At 38.6% G+C, this 19,659-nt stretch overlaps 1 protein-coding gene across 4 annotated transcripts in view; it reads left to right on the forward strand.

The window, feature by feature from the left end:
* Window positions 1-19,659, forward strand: part of LPAR1 (lysophosphatidic acid receptor 1) — a 151,236-nt gene that overhangs the window by 118,198 nt on the left and 13,379 nt on the right. The window lies entirely within an intron of this gene.

A 19,659-nucleotide genomic window follows, 5' to 3' on the forward strand; every position in this document is an offset into this window, starting at 1 on the left:
GTTGTTCAGTTATTTCAGTCGTGTCTGACTCTTCATGACCCCATTTAGGGTTTTCTTGACAAAGGTGCTGGAGTGGTTTGCCATTTCCTTCTCCAGCTTGTTTATAGATGAGGAAACTGAGACAAAAAGCGTTAAGTGACCTGCCCCATGGGCAAGTGTGCAAGGCTGGATTTGAACTCAGGTCCTCTTGACTCCAGGTCTGGTGCTTTATCCATGGTGCCATTTTACAAATCAGCATAGTGTCTGGCACATAGGTGCTTAATAAATATTTATTGATTGCCTACAAGAAGCCTTTCCTGATTTTCATTAATGCTATTGCCTCCCGAGATTATTTCCAATTTATTCTCTCCCTCTCTCTCTTTCCCTCTCTCTGTCTTTCCACACACAAATGTATATACCTATATCTTATTTCTACCTCTTTGTTTGTATACTGTCTTCTCCAATACACTGTGAGCTCTTGCAGAGCAGGGACTATTTTTGTTTTTCTTTGCATCCTCAGCTCTTAGCATGGCACATAGTAGAAGACACTTAAGAAATGATAGTAAAGTTGACTTGACTTAACATTGAAAGTCCCTGGGGAGCTAACCTATTTGGAGAAACTTGATTATTATATGTGTGTGTGTGTGTGTGTGTGTGTGTGTGTGTGTGTGTGTGTGTTCGTCCTTTGTTGCCAAAGAAGACCATGACATCAGAGAAATGATGACATGACTTGCACTTGACTTTGTTTTGGAGTGAGGGAGGGCTGTGTAAGTCACCAGCCTCACTTCTCCTCCAGAGCCATCTGAGCCCAGTGACCAGATATTCATCAGGATGACTGGAGCTGACCCAGGATGAGGCAATTGGGGTTAAGTGACTTGCCCAAGGTCACACAGCTAGTGAGTGTCAAGTGTCTGAGGTGAGATTTGAACTCAAGTCCTCCTGACTCCTGCACTGGTGCTTTATCCACTGTACCACCTAGCTGCCCCTGATTATTTTATACTGATTAAGAGGACACTGTAGCTTGTGAACACTTCAGAAAATTGTGTTGAGGACATCTTATACCACTGGCAAACATGATGAAGAAAGAACATTTTCAGAAATGTAGAGCTTGGAGATTATAGTTGGACCCAGTGAAGTGTTTTGGTGCCATTAAAATACCTTCTTTTAAAAATATGTACAGATGTATAACTAACAGCTGGTGTATCTCAGATTGTATTTTTTTTTCCATCCATAGAAGTGGTGTTTATACAAATTCTGACAATTTTGTGGTTCTAGACAAACTTTATGAGGCCAGACCTCTTATTTGGTGCTGCCAATCATTTTGTGATTCATGTTATTTACAATAGCAATATCGGCACCCTTTGTGTCATGTTGGTTCAGACATCTACATCCGATGACCACTAACTGTGTGACGTTTTAAACAATGAGTACAAGAGTATCATCGCCCTTCTCAAGTCTCACATTTCTCAGTGTCTGTGAAATGCCAGAAAGTTTTTAGGTACTTTTTGCTTCGGAGTTGGCTCTAAGATGGTATTTTTGTGGGAAGGTGGGAAAGGAAGAAGAAAAAGCTTACTTCCATGGGAGCTCAAAATACAGTTCATTCAGGAATTTAAAAAATAACTGGCAAATAGGCTAATTATAATTCTCATGATCTGGTTCATGTTTTTACCTGAAAATTTTCTGTCTAGTCTCCAGTGACTTAAATGGAGAGTCTGCTTATTCAAAAGCTCCCAGGTTCTTTTGTAATCATTACCTCTCTAATCCACTCAACATCACTGGAAGAAGGCGGCATGTATCATTAACTTCATCCTGTTGAAGAAAAAGGGACCCAGAGAGAAATTTGGAGGAGCTTGATAAAGCACAAGTGTAGATGACCAAATATGGAACTGGGAATTATGAGACTACTCTTTTGAAAAAAATTATTCCAACAAGTTATTTAAAGTTCTAGCTACTCCATTTTTCCTCACCTGTAATATGTGTACATTGTCTTTTCCTACGGGAAATAGTACATCTGAGTTTTTTTCTTTTTTTGTGTATTTGTGATGAAGGGTTATAGCAAACTTTTCTCGTGACTTCCCACCGTTAATATTTTGTTTCATTCCCCTTCTTGTGGTTATGCTTTAGTAATGTAACTTTGTAGCAGTAATGACCTGACACGATATATATCCCTTCCGTATTTACAGATACCTGGGAATTCAGCCAATTATTGTATTTGTTCATCTATGACCTTTATATTATCAGAGATAACAGATGTATGTTCAAATACCGCCTCTGAACCTGGATGCCAACTTTTTTTTTTTGCATTATAAAACATAAAATGCTGACCGGCCACTTTTGAGAATGTTATAGAAACCACTCATTCATGATTGGGTAGAGAATGAGATTAGATGCCACCCAAGATTCTTTCTCATTGTAAGATTTTATAATTATCTGAAATACCAAACATTTACTAGACTTATTGGAAAATAAAAATATAAGGCATCCTCTCATTTCTTCTTAAGATTGAAAAAGAAAGACTTTTTTTGGTGGGGTAAGGGTGGGGTGCGTTATAGTTTTTCTTTAGCCAAGAACCATTAACTGGCCTAATTCTTAAAAGACAGTTTCCAGTTGATAAAGGACTAAAAATTTAAGTCAGTGTATATACACTGGATAATTTTCCTTGTCTTAGACTTCCCCTGTACCATCTCCCTCCCCAACCCCCAAGGCAAGACCCACAGATAGGTATCCATTCCCCAACATTTCTTTTCATCTTTTGATCTACCCTTAGACTAGTTTATACAGCTGGCCCATCAAATACCAAATCCTTGCTGTGCAAAGGGAAGGTTATAGATCAACACATAGGCCCAGAAACCTGTGTGGTTGAAGAATGTTTTTTCACTAAGCAAGATGCAGATGAAAGCCAGGTGACTTCAGCTCATGTAATCCTAATCAGCTTGCAAACATACTGCTATTTTGGAGTGTTCGTTTTCTTGGTGATTTTGAAATGTTCCAATATGTAACTGGTCAGTTTGTTTTTTTAGTCTGAACTTCAAAGATGACATTCTTGGCTTCCTCCCTATGATAAAATGAGAAATTATTCCTTCCAATGGGTATATAATGGCGGGTTTTCTGTCTCATTCACATGATACTAGGTAATTTTAAAACTTCTTTCTTACTAAATATCTGATCAGATGATCAAGTTCTTGTGTGTGTGTGTATGTGTGTGTATACACATTACTGCATGTATATGATTTGAGGTGTATGATTATGAAGGAAAACTACTCTGCTGTAAGAAATGATGAGCACTATGATTTTAGAAAAAACATGGACTTGCATGAAATAATGAAAAGAAATGAGCAGAACGGAGATCATTGTATACAGTAACAGCAATATTGTTTTAAGAATGACTCTAAGTCATTTGTCTGTTGTAAATAGGAAGAAAGATGCTATCTACATTCAAAGAACTGACAAATAGAAGCATGTGTAGAATAATTTCACACACACACACACACACACACACACACACACACATACACACACACACCCTATCTATTTGGGTTTAATGGTAGCTCTCTCTAGGGCAGGAAGAGAAGAAAAAAAAGAAATTTACATGATAATTCTGTGTATTTGAAAGGAAAAGCAAGTTGTACATAGCAGATTTGAAGTTTCATGTACAATCATCTTTTTTTTATTGGACTATGTTATGAAAATGCTTGTTGTATTCCATAAATTAAACAAAAATGAACTCCTGCTAGAAGAACCAGTGTTATATAAATCTGTCTGCTTAGTTATCCTTAGCAATGTTGTAAATAAACAACTGATATCAAGTTGCCTTCTAGCTTTATGGGATGGAGGGGAGTTAGTACAAAAGAACTTGAGGCAGTGGTTCCTCATGAACCTCAGAGGTCATGTGGACCAGATTAAAGAGATGGCGGCTTTTAATAATAGCGTGCCTTCGGTCCCCTGGATTAAAACAAACCAATTGGGTCTAGAGGCAGGCATCCAACCAGGATAGACCTGAAATACTCGGTGGTGTTTCAAATTATTTTAGCTTACTCTTTTCCCTTCCAAATGAGGAGAGAAGAGACTGGCTATACTCCCACTATACTGTCTTCCCTCCTGGTTGACCAAAATAGCAAAAATGACTCGACTATGCTCCAGCTCTGTTAGTCAGCAGAAATTTTCTCCACCTCTCGTCTTCTGAAGGTCAGAGTAGCAGGTGGGTAGCACTGTGACTCCTCAGTTTTCTCTATGGGCAGGAGTAAATTAAAGGCTATTCTTCTGGTAGACAGAAGAGTGATCAGAAATCTATTTTTTCCTCCTTTCTCTGTTAGGGGTTGTAAAATCCATGCACATTCATGTCTTGGAAGGCCCAGTCAAGCCACAGAATGGTAATCCACTGCCATCTTCCTTTCAGAAACAAACATGTCCGTTACATTTTAGGATTATTGCTAAGGGGTCCATAGTTCATTATAAGCAAATTATTGTAACAGATTCACATGAAAATTTTTCTAAATAAACCATTTGTATTTTCCATTGTGTATACATAGCACATATAAACAGCTTTGTAGGGAAATAGTTCTAATGCTTATATGTAGTTAATCCTGCTTGCTATGGCAGGAAAAAAATGATTCTGTATACTAAACAAAACATAACAAATCACACCTAGTAAAGGCATGTGAGTTTTCACTGTTTTCCCTTCCCCATGAAAATTAGATCTGAAAACAATGCATACAAGCATATATACATATACATCATGGTACTGTCTCTCTTTCTCCCCCTCTTTCTTTCATGGGGAAAGTATGCACATGTTAGGGAACAGTCTCTAGACAGCATACTGAGTATATTTATTTGACTCACACATTATACTCCTGAGTAAATATGTTGGCAGTTCTCTCCTATTTAAAAAGGACACCTAATAACCCAGGCCATTCCAAGTAGAGAAAATATACTTTTAAATTCAACTTTAGGAATGAAAATTTAAATCCACGGAAGGTAGGAAATTTAAAGTAAGAACTGATTATGGAATTTGACAACATGTCAAGGAACAAAGTAAAACCTGAGTCAAAAACAAAAACATATTCAAAAGATATAAGATAATTAAATCACATGAATAGAGTTCCAAACATTTATGTTATACAGCTCTTATGTAGCAAATCTGGGCCATTGTTAAATACATAATTTTAAAATGATTTGACAAGTAAACCTCTGGTCAGTGGAAGAATCAGTATTAAAAATTAGTACTTCATTATAATTCACTCAATAGCTATCTTGGGGCTCAGGGCTGTGTTAAAAGAAACAAAAAAATAGTAAGTGCAGATGGTGATGTGGGGGAGAGGGCTCTTCTGATTGGATGTTTCTAGGGTTTCCCAGGGAGATACAATATCAGAGCATTTCACTGCTCAAAATGACCTGAAACTGGATGATTGGCACTTGAAAGGCAAAAATCTTAAAAAATTTTTCAAATAACTTCATTTTAAAATGAGTCTTCGTAAATGTAACATGTATTACATGTATATACCACTTAGCTTTGGTGCCTGTGTACAGTACATGATACATAGTAAAGACAATAAATACTTGACTACTTCTGAACATAAATCTGTGTGTATATAGGTATATGTATATATATTTGTATGTATAATATATATTTATCTTTTCATTCATTGTGTGTGTATGTGCGTGTGTGTGTTTGAAGTACTCACTTAATGGATCACCTGACAGGAATTGTTAATCTTAGGCTGGCACTTACCCAACATAAATCTAGGTCCAACGTTGTTTTGTAGTTTTATTACCCTGGAGTTGGAAGAGACTTTAGATGCTATGTAGCATCACGTGGTATAGTAGATAGAGTGTCCGATCTGAAGTCAGGAGGATTCATCTTCAAGAGTTCAAATCTGACCTCAGACACTTACTAGCTGTGTGACCCTGGGCAAGTCACTTAACCCTGTTTGCCTCAGTTTCTTCATCTGTAAAGTGAGCTGAAGAAGGAAATGGCAAATCACTCCAATATCTCTGCCAAGAAAAGCTCAAATGGGGTCATGAAGGGTCAGATATGACTGAAAACAGCTGAATATCAACAAATAGGTATAACTATATGTACATGTGCACATTTCCATATATGCACACACATATGTATGATAAGCACATTCACACATACACATATACAACAGGATTGTACATTTTGGGTTGGAGGTCCTAGGTTTCAATCCTAACTTTATTATTTATTACACATATGAATTGAGTAAATTATTTCGCTTACCTGAGCCTCATTGTCTTCCATTATAAAATGAAAGAGTTGGATCAAATGATCCCTATAGTCTCATCTAGCTCTAGAGATATGATCCTATACATGCTCTTACACAAACAAAGATTAGGAATGTTTTTAATAATGATAGCCAACATTTTTGTAGTGCTTGAATTTTCAGATGCCTTTACAAATATTATCTCATTTAATCCTTACAACAAGTCTGGCAGATAGGGGCTACTTTTTCCCCCCATTTTAATGATAAAGCAACTGGGGCTAAAGGGAGTTGCTTGGCCTTCCTGGCTCCAAGTTCGGCACTCTGTACCATCTAGCTGCTGCAAAGAGAGGGGGTGGGGGGAGAGAGAGAGAGAGAGAGAGAGAGAGAGAGAGATTTAACAACTTTGAGGCTTTTATAACTCAGAAGTCCTTCAAATTCTGAATTTTGTACTAAAAAATAGGTCAGGCTAGCTCTTTTAGGTAAAACCTCAAAGGGCATTGCATTTAGGGGTTATCACAGGTCTAGCGCCTGGATCTTCATGTCTACATTATAGCATTATCCATTCTCAGTATTAAGGGTAACTAAGAAACCATATTAGTCAACAGAAGGTTGCTTATTAAGCATGAAATCAGGGAAGAAATGGGAAGAGGGAAGTAAATACATTTGATGGATATTTTCACTCAAGCCATGGTCAAGGCAGAAATTATTAGTGTGTTCACAGTTTTATCTATGAGTAAACTAATCAGAGCAATTGCCGATGTGTATGTGGTTCTTTTAGTTTCACAAAGAATCTTCTGCTATTAGCCCATTTGGCACACACTCAACTTTAAATAGGCTTGCTGACTGACTGATCTTCACCACTGTGGGGTGGTGTTAGTGGTATTAGTACAGGTATTTGCATTTTTAACCTTCCATTTTATAGACAAGGAAATTGAAGTTCAACTGTTTTGATGGACTTGCCTGGGATCGCTCAGCTAGTAAGTGTCTCTCAGACTAAGTGTCGAAGCGTGTGTTTTTGTGTGTTTTCTTCCTCCACTAGAATGTGAGTTTCTTGATGGCAGATATGGTTTTGCTTTTGTTTTTATACTCAGCACTAGCAGAGTTCCTTGTGTACAGTACTGTAGATGCTGAATATACGCATTTTTGGAATTGAGTGCAGATTGTGACTAGCAGTCCATGAAGGCAGCAGGTGATGCCCTCCCTCTTTGACACTCAGGCTGATAACCTGCAAGGTGGCTGATTGAGGAGAGCAGATGCCTGGAAATTGAAACTATGACTGTGTGACAGGGCTTTGTCCTGAAAAACTAATTTAGGCAGGCAGTCACTCATCAGGAGAGCAGGTCTCAAGGAAAGACAGTTGATGAGGAAAAATCGAAGTACAGAGAGTTGTCTGGAGTGAAGATACTGCCATGGAGAAAAGCAGACCAGGCAGGTCAAAGAGGTTGATCCTTAGGATCTTCCTTCTTGTTTTAAAATATTTATTGAATTCATCAGAATCACTTGTCATTCCAATTGGGGGAAAATGAAATTCCAGAAAATCAAAAACTCATAAGTTTAACTGGATGGAGTAATATTCAGTTTAAGAAATGAATAATTTGGAAATTAATCATATGTAGGATGTTCAGAACACAACTTCCACAGAAAAGCTCTTGTCTCTTCCTGAGATGATTTCAGCAAACCTGACATGGTGCGGTGCAAAGATTTTCATCCTGATAGGGCTGAACTTGGCATCACAAACCCTGAGTCTGACTTCTTTAACCTCTCTGAGCTATAACTTCATCTGTAAAATGAGGGATTTGGATGGGTAACCTTTAAGCTCTTTCCCAGATCTGTTTCTAAGATTCTATGGTTTTAAGAACCTTTCTATGTAAGTGTGGAAAGGTTTGTCATCAGAAGATGTGAGGTGATACATTTTTGGCTATGACTTTTTGGCTCAAGAAATGTGGTTGAGTCATATACATCAGTAGAGACCAGGGGTAACAGTAGAATGAAGACTGCATATTGAGTCAGGCGAATCCCAGTTCTAACACTTACCAGGATAGCTTATCTAAGCTTTCTGAACTTGTTTCCTTATTTGCACAGTAGGATAATATTTATAGTCAGAGATCTGTGATCTCAGTAGGATGTAGCTCACAAACACATCCATACATGCCTGTCCTGTGGGACATCTTGTCCACATCCTTTAATAAGATGTTCTGGGGATTGACCCAACCTGATCTAAGACCCAGTCCTCAATTGCTAACTAATAGTGCTGTTAAGACAATATTTTGTAAAACTGAAGGAACTATCTGAATGAGAGTTATTACTGCTGTTTTGAATGCAATCCTAAGCATCACTCTATTAGGATTGCATCTGGTAAAGTTGATTTTAATGGCTCTAGTTCCTCTAGAAAGAGAGTCTATAAAAATTCTCCCTTTACTGGAGGACTGCCTTTCAGTCATGATCTCTAGTTTGGTTCCCATGCTGGGATGGCCAGGTGGCCAGCTTCAAACCTTACCCTAGGGTTGCCATTTGGAAAGATCTGTGATCCTCCCACATGTACAGAAATATTTATGGGAGCTCTTTCTGTGGCAGCAAAGAATTGGAAATTGGGGGGTGCCCATCCATTGGGGAATGGCTAAACAAGTTGTGGTATATGAATGGAATGGAAATACTTTTGTTCCATAAGAAATGGTGAGCAGGCAGATTTCAGAAAAACCTGGAAAGACTTGCACAGACTGATGCTAAATGAAGTGAGCAGAACCAGGAGAACATTGTACACAGTAACAGCAACATTGTAACAGTAATAGCAACATTATAACAGTAACAGCAACATTGTAACAGTAGCAGCAACAGCGATGACCACCTCTGATAAACTTAGCTCTTCTCAGCAATGCAATGATCTAAGACAATTCCAAAAGTCTTGTGATGGAAAATACTATCCACATCCAGAGAAAGAATTATGGAATCTGAATGCAGATTGAAGCATGTTATTTTCTCTCTCTGTTTTTTGTTTTTTCTTTCATACGGTTTTTCCCTTTGGTTCTGATTCTTCTTTACAACAAGACTATTGCGGAAATATGTTTAACATGATTGTACATGTATGGCCTATATCAGATTACATACTGTCTTGGGGAGGTGGGGGAAGGGAAATTTAGAACTCAAAATCTTATAAAAGTGAAGTTAAAAACTAAAATTTGAAAAAAAAGGCCAAACTTAGTTTGCTTAAAAAAAAAAAGATCTGTGACCCTTGTAAATCGTACTACCAGCAGACTGAAGAACAAATCAGGCAATCATTATCCTCAGATGCTCTTTATTAAGCTTCTGATTTCTGGGAAACTGGAGCTACTCTCTTGATCAGTGCAAAAATGAGCCCCTTCCCCCCATTATTTGAATTCAAATTACATGTTTCCTTTGGGCTGGAATCAGTTACCAAATACTACATAAGTATAACTTCAAATAGTACAAATTCAAATACATGAAAATGTTTCAATAATTTCATTAATAACAGTGATTAACACCTAGCTGTGAAAGAAAAAAGGGACCCAACCCCCTCCTCCTCGATCCAAATCTTATAACTAAAGCATCTTTTTAAAAAAAACTATATTTTCATGTAAAGACAATTTTTAATGTTCATTTTTATTAAAAAATTGAGTTCCAAATTCTCTCCCTCCCTCCCTTCTTGAGATAGCAAGCAATGTGATATAGGTTATATACATACAATCAAACAAATCATATTTCCTTATTAGTCATGTTGTGAAAGAAGATAGACAAAAAAAAGAACTATAAAAAAAGTGAGAAATAGTGTGCTTGATAGCCATTCAAACTCTATCAGTTCTTCCTCGGGGTGTGGGTATCATCATAAGTCCTTTGGAATGGTCTTGGATCATTATTGCTGAGAAGAATTCAGTACAACATTGCTGTTACTGTGTACAGTGTTCCCTTGCTTCTGTTCACTTCACTTTGTATCAGTTCATCTATGTCTTTCCAATACTTAAAGCATCTTAATGGGAAATGGACCTAAAGCCCAGATTTTCGGGATAGTAACAGGTCTTTTTACTTGCTGTACACCTTCAAAGGTGGAGTCAATTGCTTCCTCGTGTTATCAGGTTAACCTCTGTGGATCAAGTGACATTTCCCTTATTTCACATATGTACCATATTAATGTAAAGAGAGAGCCAGATAGTTCAGAATGCCTTTGGTCACTGAACCAGATTATGGTGAAACCAGGAATACAATTTTGTTTTTTTGATTATCATTTGATGATCAGTATTATTGACCTAGGATTTCCTTCTTAAAATCACACAAATTAGATACTAAGTCAGTGATTCCAACCTTGGTTTTTGTACTATCACCAAGAATTAGAGAAAATCACCATGGTGGTATCTAGAAAAAAAATTAGTTTTAATTCATACCCTCTTCAGATAGATGGAAGAAATAGAAACCTACCAGATTCAGAATTCCAGAAAGATAAAAGGATCTAAAGATGAAAGGATCTCTGGGGGATGGACATGGGGAGCAATTAAGGTTACTGATAACTCTGTAAGGTATCCATTTACTTCTCAGTTGGCTTAAGGATTACTATATGTCCTGGTTATGTTTGACAACCACACTGTTACTCTCAAAAAGAAAAATTCCTTTCTACGCCTTGTAGCTCAAGAATGTGATTCTTAGATCTAATGAATACAATCCTAAACTCTTGTTTTGTGTCTCTAACTATATTGGCTATCTTGACCTGTGTGCCCCATAAACTTCTTAAACTCAAGTCCAAAATTACACTTAGTGTCTTTCCTTTAAAACCCTCCCCTTTTCCATATTACCATCTAAAGCACCAGCCAGTCAGTCAACAAACATTTTTAAACCACCTCCTATGTGCCAGGCACTGTGCTAAGCACTGGAAGCACTACCATTTTCTCAGTCACTCAAGCTTGCTTACTAGCCCTTCTCTTCCACTCCTTATTCTCTCTTACCGCCCCTCCCCATATTCCCAATATCCAAACAGCTGTTGCCAAGTTCTATTGATTTTACCTTCGTAACATTTCTCAGCGTCCCTTTTTCTGCTTTGACGCTGCTCCTACCCCAGGGCAGGCCCTCATTACCTCTCACCTGGACTATTGCAATAGTCTTTGGGTTGATCGCCCTGCTCCAAATCTCTCCCCACCCTAGTCCGTCTGACAGGGTCACTCCCACTATTCAGTAACTGTCCAGTGACTGCCTGTTATCTGCAAGATCCATTGTGAAATAATGTTTGGTTTTTAATCTGTCTTGTAACCTGGCCTCTTCCTCCTTTCCAGTCTTATGCCTTGAGAGCCAGAGTGATGTGGGTTTAAGGCATGTTTCTTAAGAAAGAAATCTAGCCTGTAAATCCCAAGATATCTTGTGATGTTTCCAAAGGGAAAGAAAAGAGGTAAAGGGAGAGGTATGAGCACAGGGACAGGAAGAAAAAAAGCTGTATTACCTAACTGGCCGGTTCCATTTGGGTCCCCAGTGGGGCAACTCCTACTACTCACAGGGCTGTTGTTTGTCCTATGTTCTTGAAGAAGACCATGACATCATAGAGGTGATGCTGTGACATGCAGGTGGATTTAAGTGAAGGAAGACTGTGCAAAGTCATCAGCCTCACTTTCGCCTCTAAAGTCATCTGACTTCAGTGGCCAGTAGCCATTCACTCACTGAATGGGTGTTGCCTCAGTCAAACTGAGACCCACTAAAGACCTTAGCTTTAAAAGGCCAAGGTCTTCCACCAAATCTGGGGCCATCTCCAGATGTGTGTCTGGCCACTGGACCCAGATTCTCTTGTGTGTCATGGCATCACCTCCATGATGTCATGGTCTGCTTCAGAAACAAAGAACAATAGGAAATAACAATATTCATATACATTATCAGCCATCTCAATTCACTTTCAAAGCCTGGAGGCTCTGTGATAAGAACTCTTAAAAAAAGGCTTAAGCTAAACCACCTTCTCTTGGACAGATCTCTGCCCTCTAGCTCAATTCACTTTTAAAGCCCAAAGGCTCCTTTATCATGTCTCCACTGCTGCTTTGCCAACTCTCCCAAAGCTTCATCCATCAGAGCTCAATGCTCTTCTCCTTCCCCTGGGTTCACATGGCTGGGGGGCCCTTTAAACAACAGCTATCCAGAGTCTTCTTCTAGGACTTGCAGAGTTCTCAGACAAAGTATTCTTCCCGAGTGAGTCCCAAGGCAATAATAAGCTTCCAGTTGATATATAGTTTTGCTTGGCATCTGATTGGCTGAGTGCTCATGTGTAGCCCATGTGCATTTTCTGATTGGCTGAACAGAGCGCCTAAGTGTGCAGTTCCAAAACTCAGCATGTCATTGGCTTGGTGCCCAAAGACATGAGAGCCCACTAAACTCAGCATCTAATTGGCTTAATGCCCAAAGGCATGAAAGCTGGGCCTCTGCACCTAATGTGTCATAGCTGTGGGTTGTCAGGGATTAAAGGAGAACAGTCCTTCTGAAGTATCCAATTTAGCATGAGGCTGGGAAACTGAATTCTAATAGAGAAAAACACCAAAAATCTCACTTTTCTTGGAGTTACAGAGCCACAGATGAGAGAGGTGGGTGAAGGCATACCCCAAGATGGATGAGGAACCCTAAAAAGGGCTCCCAAGACATAGTATCATAGAAGTTTGGAGCTACAAGGCAATTTAAAGCTCATCTAATCCAATCCCTTAATGTTGTGGATGAGGAGACTGAGACCCCAAAGAGTAAAATAGCTTTATCATTGGAAATACCATATTAATTCCTCAGAATCTAGTAGTGAAATTTGACTATCAAAATTAAATTGAAGGAATGTTGAATAAGATTAAATTTTGTTTAGACTTTCATGTTTTTTCCACTTCAATTATTAAAGTCTTATTAAAATGTTCTACATACAAAGCTCTGTGTTAGACGTGGCATGAGATCAAGCAGGGCATAGTCTTCTTGCTTTTCAGATTTGATTGGGGTGAAATGAAATTCTGTCTTTAGTTTGCCACCCTATTGAATGAGAGGAATTAGAGGGCAACCAGGATAATATAATAACAGTTGAAGGAACTGAGTATACTTGGTCTGGAGAAGAGTATGCTTGGTAACATGATAGCTTCAAATATTTGAAGGATTGTAATGGGAGAGAGAAGTAGGAAAATGGGTGGCAGTTGTAAAGAGGGGGGAAAGTTTCCCAACAAAGAAGTAGGCTACCTCTAAAGTAGTGGGTTCCCCTTTGCTGATGGTCTACAACAAAACAAATGCTGAGTGCCCACTTGTTTCGATATGCTTAGGTAAGAGTTGGGTGATCCAGCCTTTAAAATACCTTCCAAATCTGAGGTTTTGTCTTTCCGTGATATTTTTACCATGGGCTGGTTTGTGAGATCTTTGGTTCAGCGTGCTGAGTAGATGTTCTGTGCCTTAGATGAACTCTTGTGGTTGGCCTGAGGTCCACTTAATGACAATACAGTATGTTTATATTCATATGATCTGAGTATTTTCTCTTAAAATCTGATAGGTAATAGAAAAACATAAAATTATTCTCTTTTTTAAAGTAGTCTTTACCTTGGACCGAACAAATGTCAGGCCTGCAGAAAGTTGAAAGACACTTTAATCAACTAGTCAGTTCCTTCTGTCCTCCAGCCCTCCTTTGTCTCGCCCCAATGTCAAGGCTGGTTCCCCAAATGCACGTTCCAATGATAGTGAGGAAAACTTGGTTCCTGATTTTCTGTCTAAAGCAAAAAATGGAAATGCTTATGTTATTTAATAAATTGAAAGAAAGAAATAAAACTTTACAAAAGAAATGACTATCAATATCCTTACTGCTTTTCTTATCGGGGAGGGAGGGGGACTTTGTGCAATTTAGGATAATCTGAACGATGCAGCCATCAACTCTCCAAACTGCTAAAACTTTCTTAATTTCCCAAACTGGGATATTAAGAGAATCTGGTGTTGGGTTATGAATTGTTTCCTACTTTGTCATTGCATTTGAAAATATATGCTGTTTGCTTCCAGAGGCATGACTTACCTTGGGAAGTTGCAGGGCATTGAATGACGTGAGGAGGGCAAAGGAAAGATTTTTGTTGCTGGCCATCACACAGACTCTAGCTTCACAGGGTAAAAACATTTTAGAACAGGGAAGGAACTGTTCAATCCCCTTATTTTATACATAGGAGAAAACTGCACTGTAGTTTGGTTTATTTGTATAGGATTGAGTCAGACATGGATTCGAATCCTAACTTGGGTATTTGCTGTCTCTTGTCTCTCGGTGCCCCATCTGTAGATCGTGGGGCTGGACTTAATGATCTTCTGACTCTAAATCTATGATCCTATGAAACCCAGAAAGGGACTTGCCCCAAGTCACAGTGGTAGCGAGTAATACTGGCGGGATCTGAACAAAAGACCTTCAACTCCAAATCCAACGCTCTTTCCATTTGACCTGTGATAACAATCAAATAATGACCCACTGAAGCAAACAGGATTTAAAAAATTTGAGAGGATTGTTTTTCCCTCTCCCTAACTCCCATTTTGTTCCTTATTAATGGACTACATGAGTATTACAGCCAGATTGCCTCTAGAATAACGTAGCCTATTTGCAATGGTTAGATTACTGAACCTATGGTGGAGTTCAAAGCAAGCATTTCTTCTTAGAAATTTTTCCATCTTTTATGTAATCTTAGAACTCTCTCTGCCTTTTGCCGTCACAGGGACTAAGATAAGATTTGAGTAAAAGCCAGCTGTATGATCCTAAGCAAGTCACTTAACCTTGTTTGCCTCAGTTTCCTCATCTGTAAAATGAAGAAGGAAATTGAGAAAATGAGAAGGAAATTGCAAACCACTCCGTTATCTTTGCCAAGAAAAAGCCCCAGATGGGATTATGAAGAGTTGGACGTGACTGAAAAAGAACTAAACAGCAACAAAAGAAACTTGACTTGCTCTGATGGGTGGGATACAATAAGTGAGGTTTGGGGAATGAGACCTGCAGGCAGGAAAGCATTCTGATAAAATTCTTTTCAGCCACGGTCACTGACTCTTATTCCATCCAAGTTGCTGTCTGAAAAAATGTGAAAAGATATAAGGCTTTTCATCTCTCTTGGAAGGTTATTTATGTAATAGATATTGTAAATACAAACCCTTTTGAAAACTAAAATCTTACATGTAAATTAAAAGTTAAATTTTTAAAATGTAAGATTTCTGGGATTGTTGGTTATAGAATCTGCGATGTGGTTTAGAAGATGTGGTTAAGGGTATTCCTAGATTAATACCTCCCACACTGCCAGGAATCTGCTTTAATCCTTCACAAATCCAGGTCAGTCCAGGACATTTGGTCGTCATGGGGAAGACAGCCAAATTTGCAAATCGTAGCTATTGAGCACAATTTATGAAGCTTTGTGGATAATGATTAATTTTGTACCCATTCATTGAAAAAAATGTAACTATTTTCTTGAGGCAATCTTATCAGGTTACAAAAACACTCCTCAAAAATGTTCAGATTTGGGGGGGGGTGGAAGGAGGAGAGAAATATCACTTTCCCCCCCTCTTTTTAATGGCAAAAATTGAGATTAGGAATTGGAACCCCACCCTATTTTTCTCTTCTCTTTCTTCCTGTCCACTGAGTAACACAGTATCCTCTTGGTCCATGCCAATCGCACATTAATTGCAAAGTACTGATTCGGCAAGATTCTGTCATCAGCGATATTTCGTGATGCTTTTGCCAGATTGTCGTTTTGATTTAGGCTCATGTAACTTGTTTTTAATTTGGTGGTCTTACTCCTTTTGAAGAACTAATTCTGTTGCATAACCAATTGCATGGAGATAAACATCAAAACTTCCTGTTTGTGTTGAGCTTTTGGTTAGGGCTGGACCCCAGAAGGAATGTCATTTATCTCTTTATGGGGATAAATATTATTCAAATTGCCTTGGTAACAGATGGCTCTCAGTCATACAATAAGTATATTATCACTTTCTGGGTTAGAAAATAGTTTAGAGTCTTTACCATCAATATTGCAATGTGGCTTCATGTGGATAGAGGGCTGAACTTGGAGCCAGAAGACTCATGTTCAAATCTTGCCTTAACACGCTTAAAAACTACGTGACTCTGGGTGTCAATTAATATCTCCAGTCCTCAGGTTTTGTAAATGAAGGTGCTGCAATGCAAAGCCTAAATTTAAGATTTTTCTTTTTTTTTCTTTTAAAGTCAGAAACCCATTTGTTTTAGAAACCAGATAATATCTAGCCACTTTAGGCATGGTAAATTGCTTTTTATGAAGAGACTTAAATGTTGTGACCTTTTGGGGGTATCCCCAAGGTCTAACAAATAGAAATGAACACAGATATCCTATTATAATCCTTTGAGAGCTGGTTGTGTAGGTATAGTTCCAATAACAAATTTTTATTGGTTAAGATGACTGAGTCATTTGAAAATGAAAACTAAGACATAAACGTGGTAATCCAAAGAGACAGCCTGATACAGTGGAAAGCCTCAAAATGGATTTAGAGCCAGAGGGAACTGGATTTGAATCTAGTTTTGCTAGATGTTAGCTGTGTGTCTCTGGGAAAGTCATTTGATATCTCCAAATCTCATTCTTCATTTTTTGCATCTGTAAAATAGAAGGGGCTTGCAACAGCTCTTGAATCTGTCTCAGAAGAGATCTTTTGTTTTTTCCATCTTACGTTCCATCATCTCTCTTGGTCTGTTGTAAAATATGTGTGTATGAGCTCATCCTTGGATATGTTTCATGGCCTGTTCTACAGTCTTAAGACAGAACCCTCACTGACCCTGAGGGCAGCAATCTAGTAAATATGTGTGGTTGGTCATAAGTGGACCAAGTGAGAGAGCACTGATGGATTAGTGCAACACAATATAACTCAAAGCATATGTTTTAATGGTAAGAGGCCAACAGTGTTCCCTCCATTTAGGAAAGGCAGCACTGTTTACTTATTGGCTTTTAGAGAGAAAGGCAAGGGATGTGAATAGCAGTTAAGGAAATGTGTCTGGAATGATAGTCAATTTTCTGGATTTTCATTCCTAGCTTAAAATCTAGAAATGATAACATTCTGGCATGGAGGCGTAACATGATGTAGTGGTGACAAAGTTGGCTGGGCTTCTGCCAAAGCTCTAGTTGTACAGGTAAATTTCCTCATCTGTAAAAGGGGGATAATAATAGCATTTGCTTTGCAGAGTTGTTGGATCAAGTAAGAAAATATTTGTAAAACAGTTAACACGGTGCCTGGGATATAATAGGCACTTTGTAAATGCCAGTTATTATTATTATCTGTAAATGGGGATAATAATAGCACCTACCTCCCAGAGTTTTTGTGAGGGTCAAATGATTGTAAAGTGCTTAGCACAATACCTGGTACATAGTAGGTTCTATATAATAATAATAATAAATAGTAGTGGTGGTGATGGTGGTGGTGGTGGTGGTGATGATGGTGGTGATGGTGGTGGTGGTGGTGATGGTGGTGGTGATGGTGGTGGTGGTGGTGGTGGTGGTGATGGTGGTGATGGTGGTGGTGGTGATGCTGGTGATGGTGATGGTGATGGTGGTGGTGGTGGTGATGGTGGGTGATGGTGGTGGTGGTGGTGGTGGTGGTGGTAGCAGTACTACAAAGGTAACAGATATCAGAGGTGGGATTTGAACATAGGTCTTCCTGACTGCAAGTCCAGTCTAGCACCATTCCCATGATATCATGGTACTTCTCCAAAACAGAAGAAGCAAAAAGAACTTTCCTGGGCTAGTTATTACCCTCACTTTACACTACCTCCTCCTGTCCCCCCCTACCCCAAAGGAGCTAGTTGTTAAAATAGAAATGATGGAAACCTTGGGGAGAAGTGAATATTCCATCTTATAATTGATGATAGAAAGAAATAAGCATTGAAGTACCTACTATGTGGCAGTGCTAAGCACTTTATAGAAACATCTCATTTAATCCGCACCGCAATCCTAGGAGGTAGGCGTTCCCATTTAACAGCTGAGGAAACTGAGACAGAGTTTAAGTGTGCATGGTCACACACTGAGTGTCTGAGGTCAGATATGAAATCAGATTTTCCCAACTCCAGGCCTAGTACTCTTTCCATTCTGCTACCCAGCTGCCTCAAGTAGGAGGAAAAGAAGGCTAAGCATTGTCTGACATATACCCTGCCTTTGGGTAGAGTTAATTTCAGAGAGTTCAGAGAAGGAACACATTAAAAAAGACAAAAAGAAGAATTTTATCAGAAGAGTCATCTTCATGAGTTAAAATCTAGCTCAGACGCTAGCTGTGTGATCCTGAGCAAGTACTGAACAGTGATTGCCTCTCCCCAACACCCCTGCCCCCCAAGGAAAAGAACCAAAAAAAAAACTACAAGAAAGATGAGAACTCCCAGGACAGAATGTACATTGTCACACCAGGTTTCTGTATCGGATGTCTTTGTTTAGTGGTTTTCCTTTGTCACAAGAGAAGGTTTAACCTGGGGGTGGGGCAAGGAGAAATGGGATATGACGACAAAAGGCGTCATTAAATCTATTTTATTAGAAAGATGTGCCAAACATGAAAGCAAGGCCACATGATGTAGGATGAACGCAAAAGCACAGTACATATCATAAGAATGGTCCAAGGAGAGTAGGAAATATTAAGAAAAGAAAAAGCTTGGGTGGTGGGGTTTTTTTCTGCTTGTTCAAACTGTTTTTAGAGCAAGGAGTAGGATCTAGGAATGGAAAATGGGATTGTGATAGTGGACAACAGAAAAGTCCAAATGCTTGAACTGTTATTTGCTATCACTAATTTTAATGTATGGTTTTCTAATTCACTTGATTCAACAGTGCATATTTTAATTTAATAAGCATACTTTGTAAGTGGTGAAAAGACTAGGAAAGTAAAAATTGCATGGGGCTCTAAGCCTGGAGGTATTTGTTATTAAACGTGTTCTGTGTGAAAAGCATGGAGGCAAACAGGAAATGCACTGGATAGATTGCTGGGCCTGGAGTGGGGAAGACATGAGTTCAAATCCAGTCTCAGGCATTTATTTACTGTATGATCCTACACAAGTCACTTAACTCCTGCCTACCTCAGTTTCCACATTTGTAAAATAAGAATAATAATACCTTCTTTCCAGGGTTGTTGTGAGGCTCAAATGAGTTAATATTCATAAAGCACTTAGCGCAGCGCCTGGCACGCAGTAGTAGGCACTGTATAAATGCCATCATGCCATTGTTATAATTCTACACATTGTAACATTGATTATTCGCTTTCAACTGGAATAAATTTGAAAGGAAATACTATTTTATTGTGTGTTAATGATTCATACCTATTAGAAAAATAAGCATGAAGTAATAGAAGCTCGTATTCTGTCCTTTCTTTTTCTAGATGTTTTAAGTAAATTATTCCTGGCCAAAATTCCCTGTTTAATTCAGATAAATGGCTTTTTTGGAATAGTTCTTGAAAATCAGGGAGGTGGGAAATACTGTCGGTGTTAAAACCTAAAAACAAACAAAAGTTATTACCTCTGAAG

This window comes from Notamacropus eugenii, chromosome 1, assembly GCF_028372415.1.
Source record: "Notamacropus eugenii isolate mMacEug1 chromosome 1, mMacEug1.pri_v2, whole genome shotgun sequence".
Lineage (NCBI taxonomy): Eukaryota > Metazoa > Chordata > Mammalia > Diprotodontia > Macropodidae > Notamacropus > Notamacropus eugenii.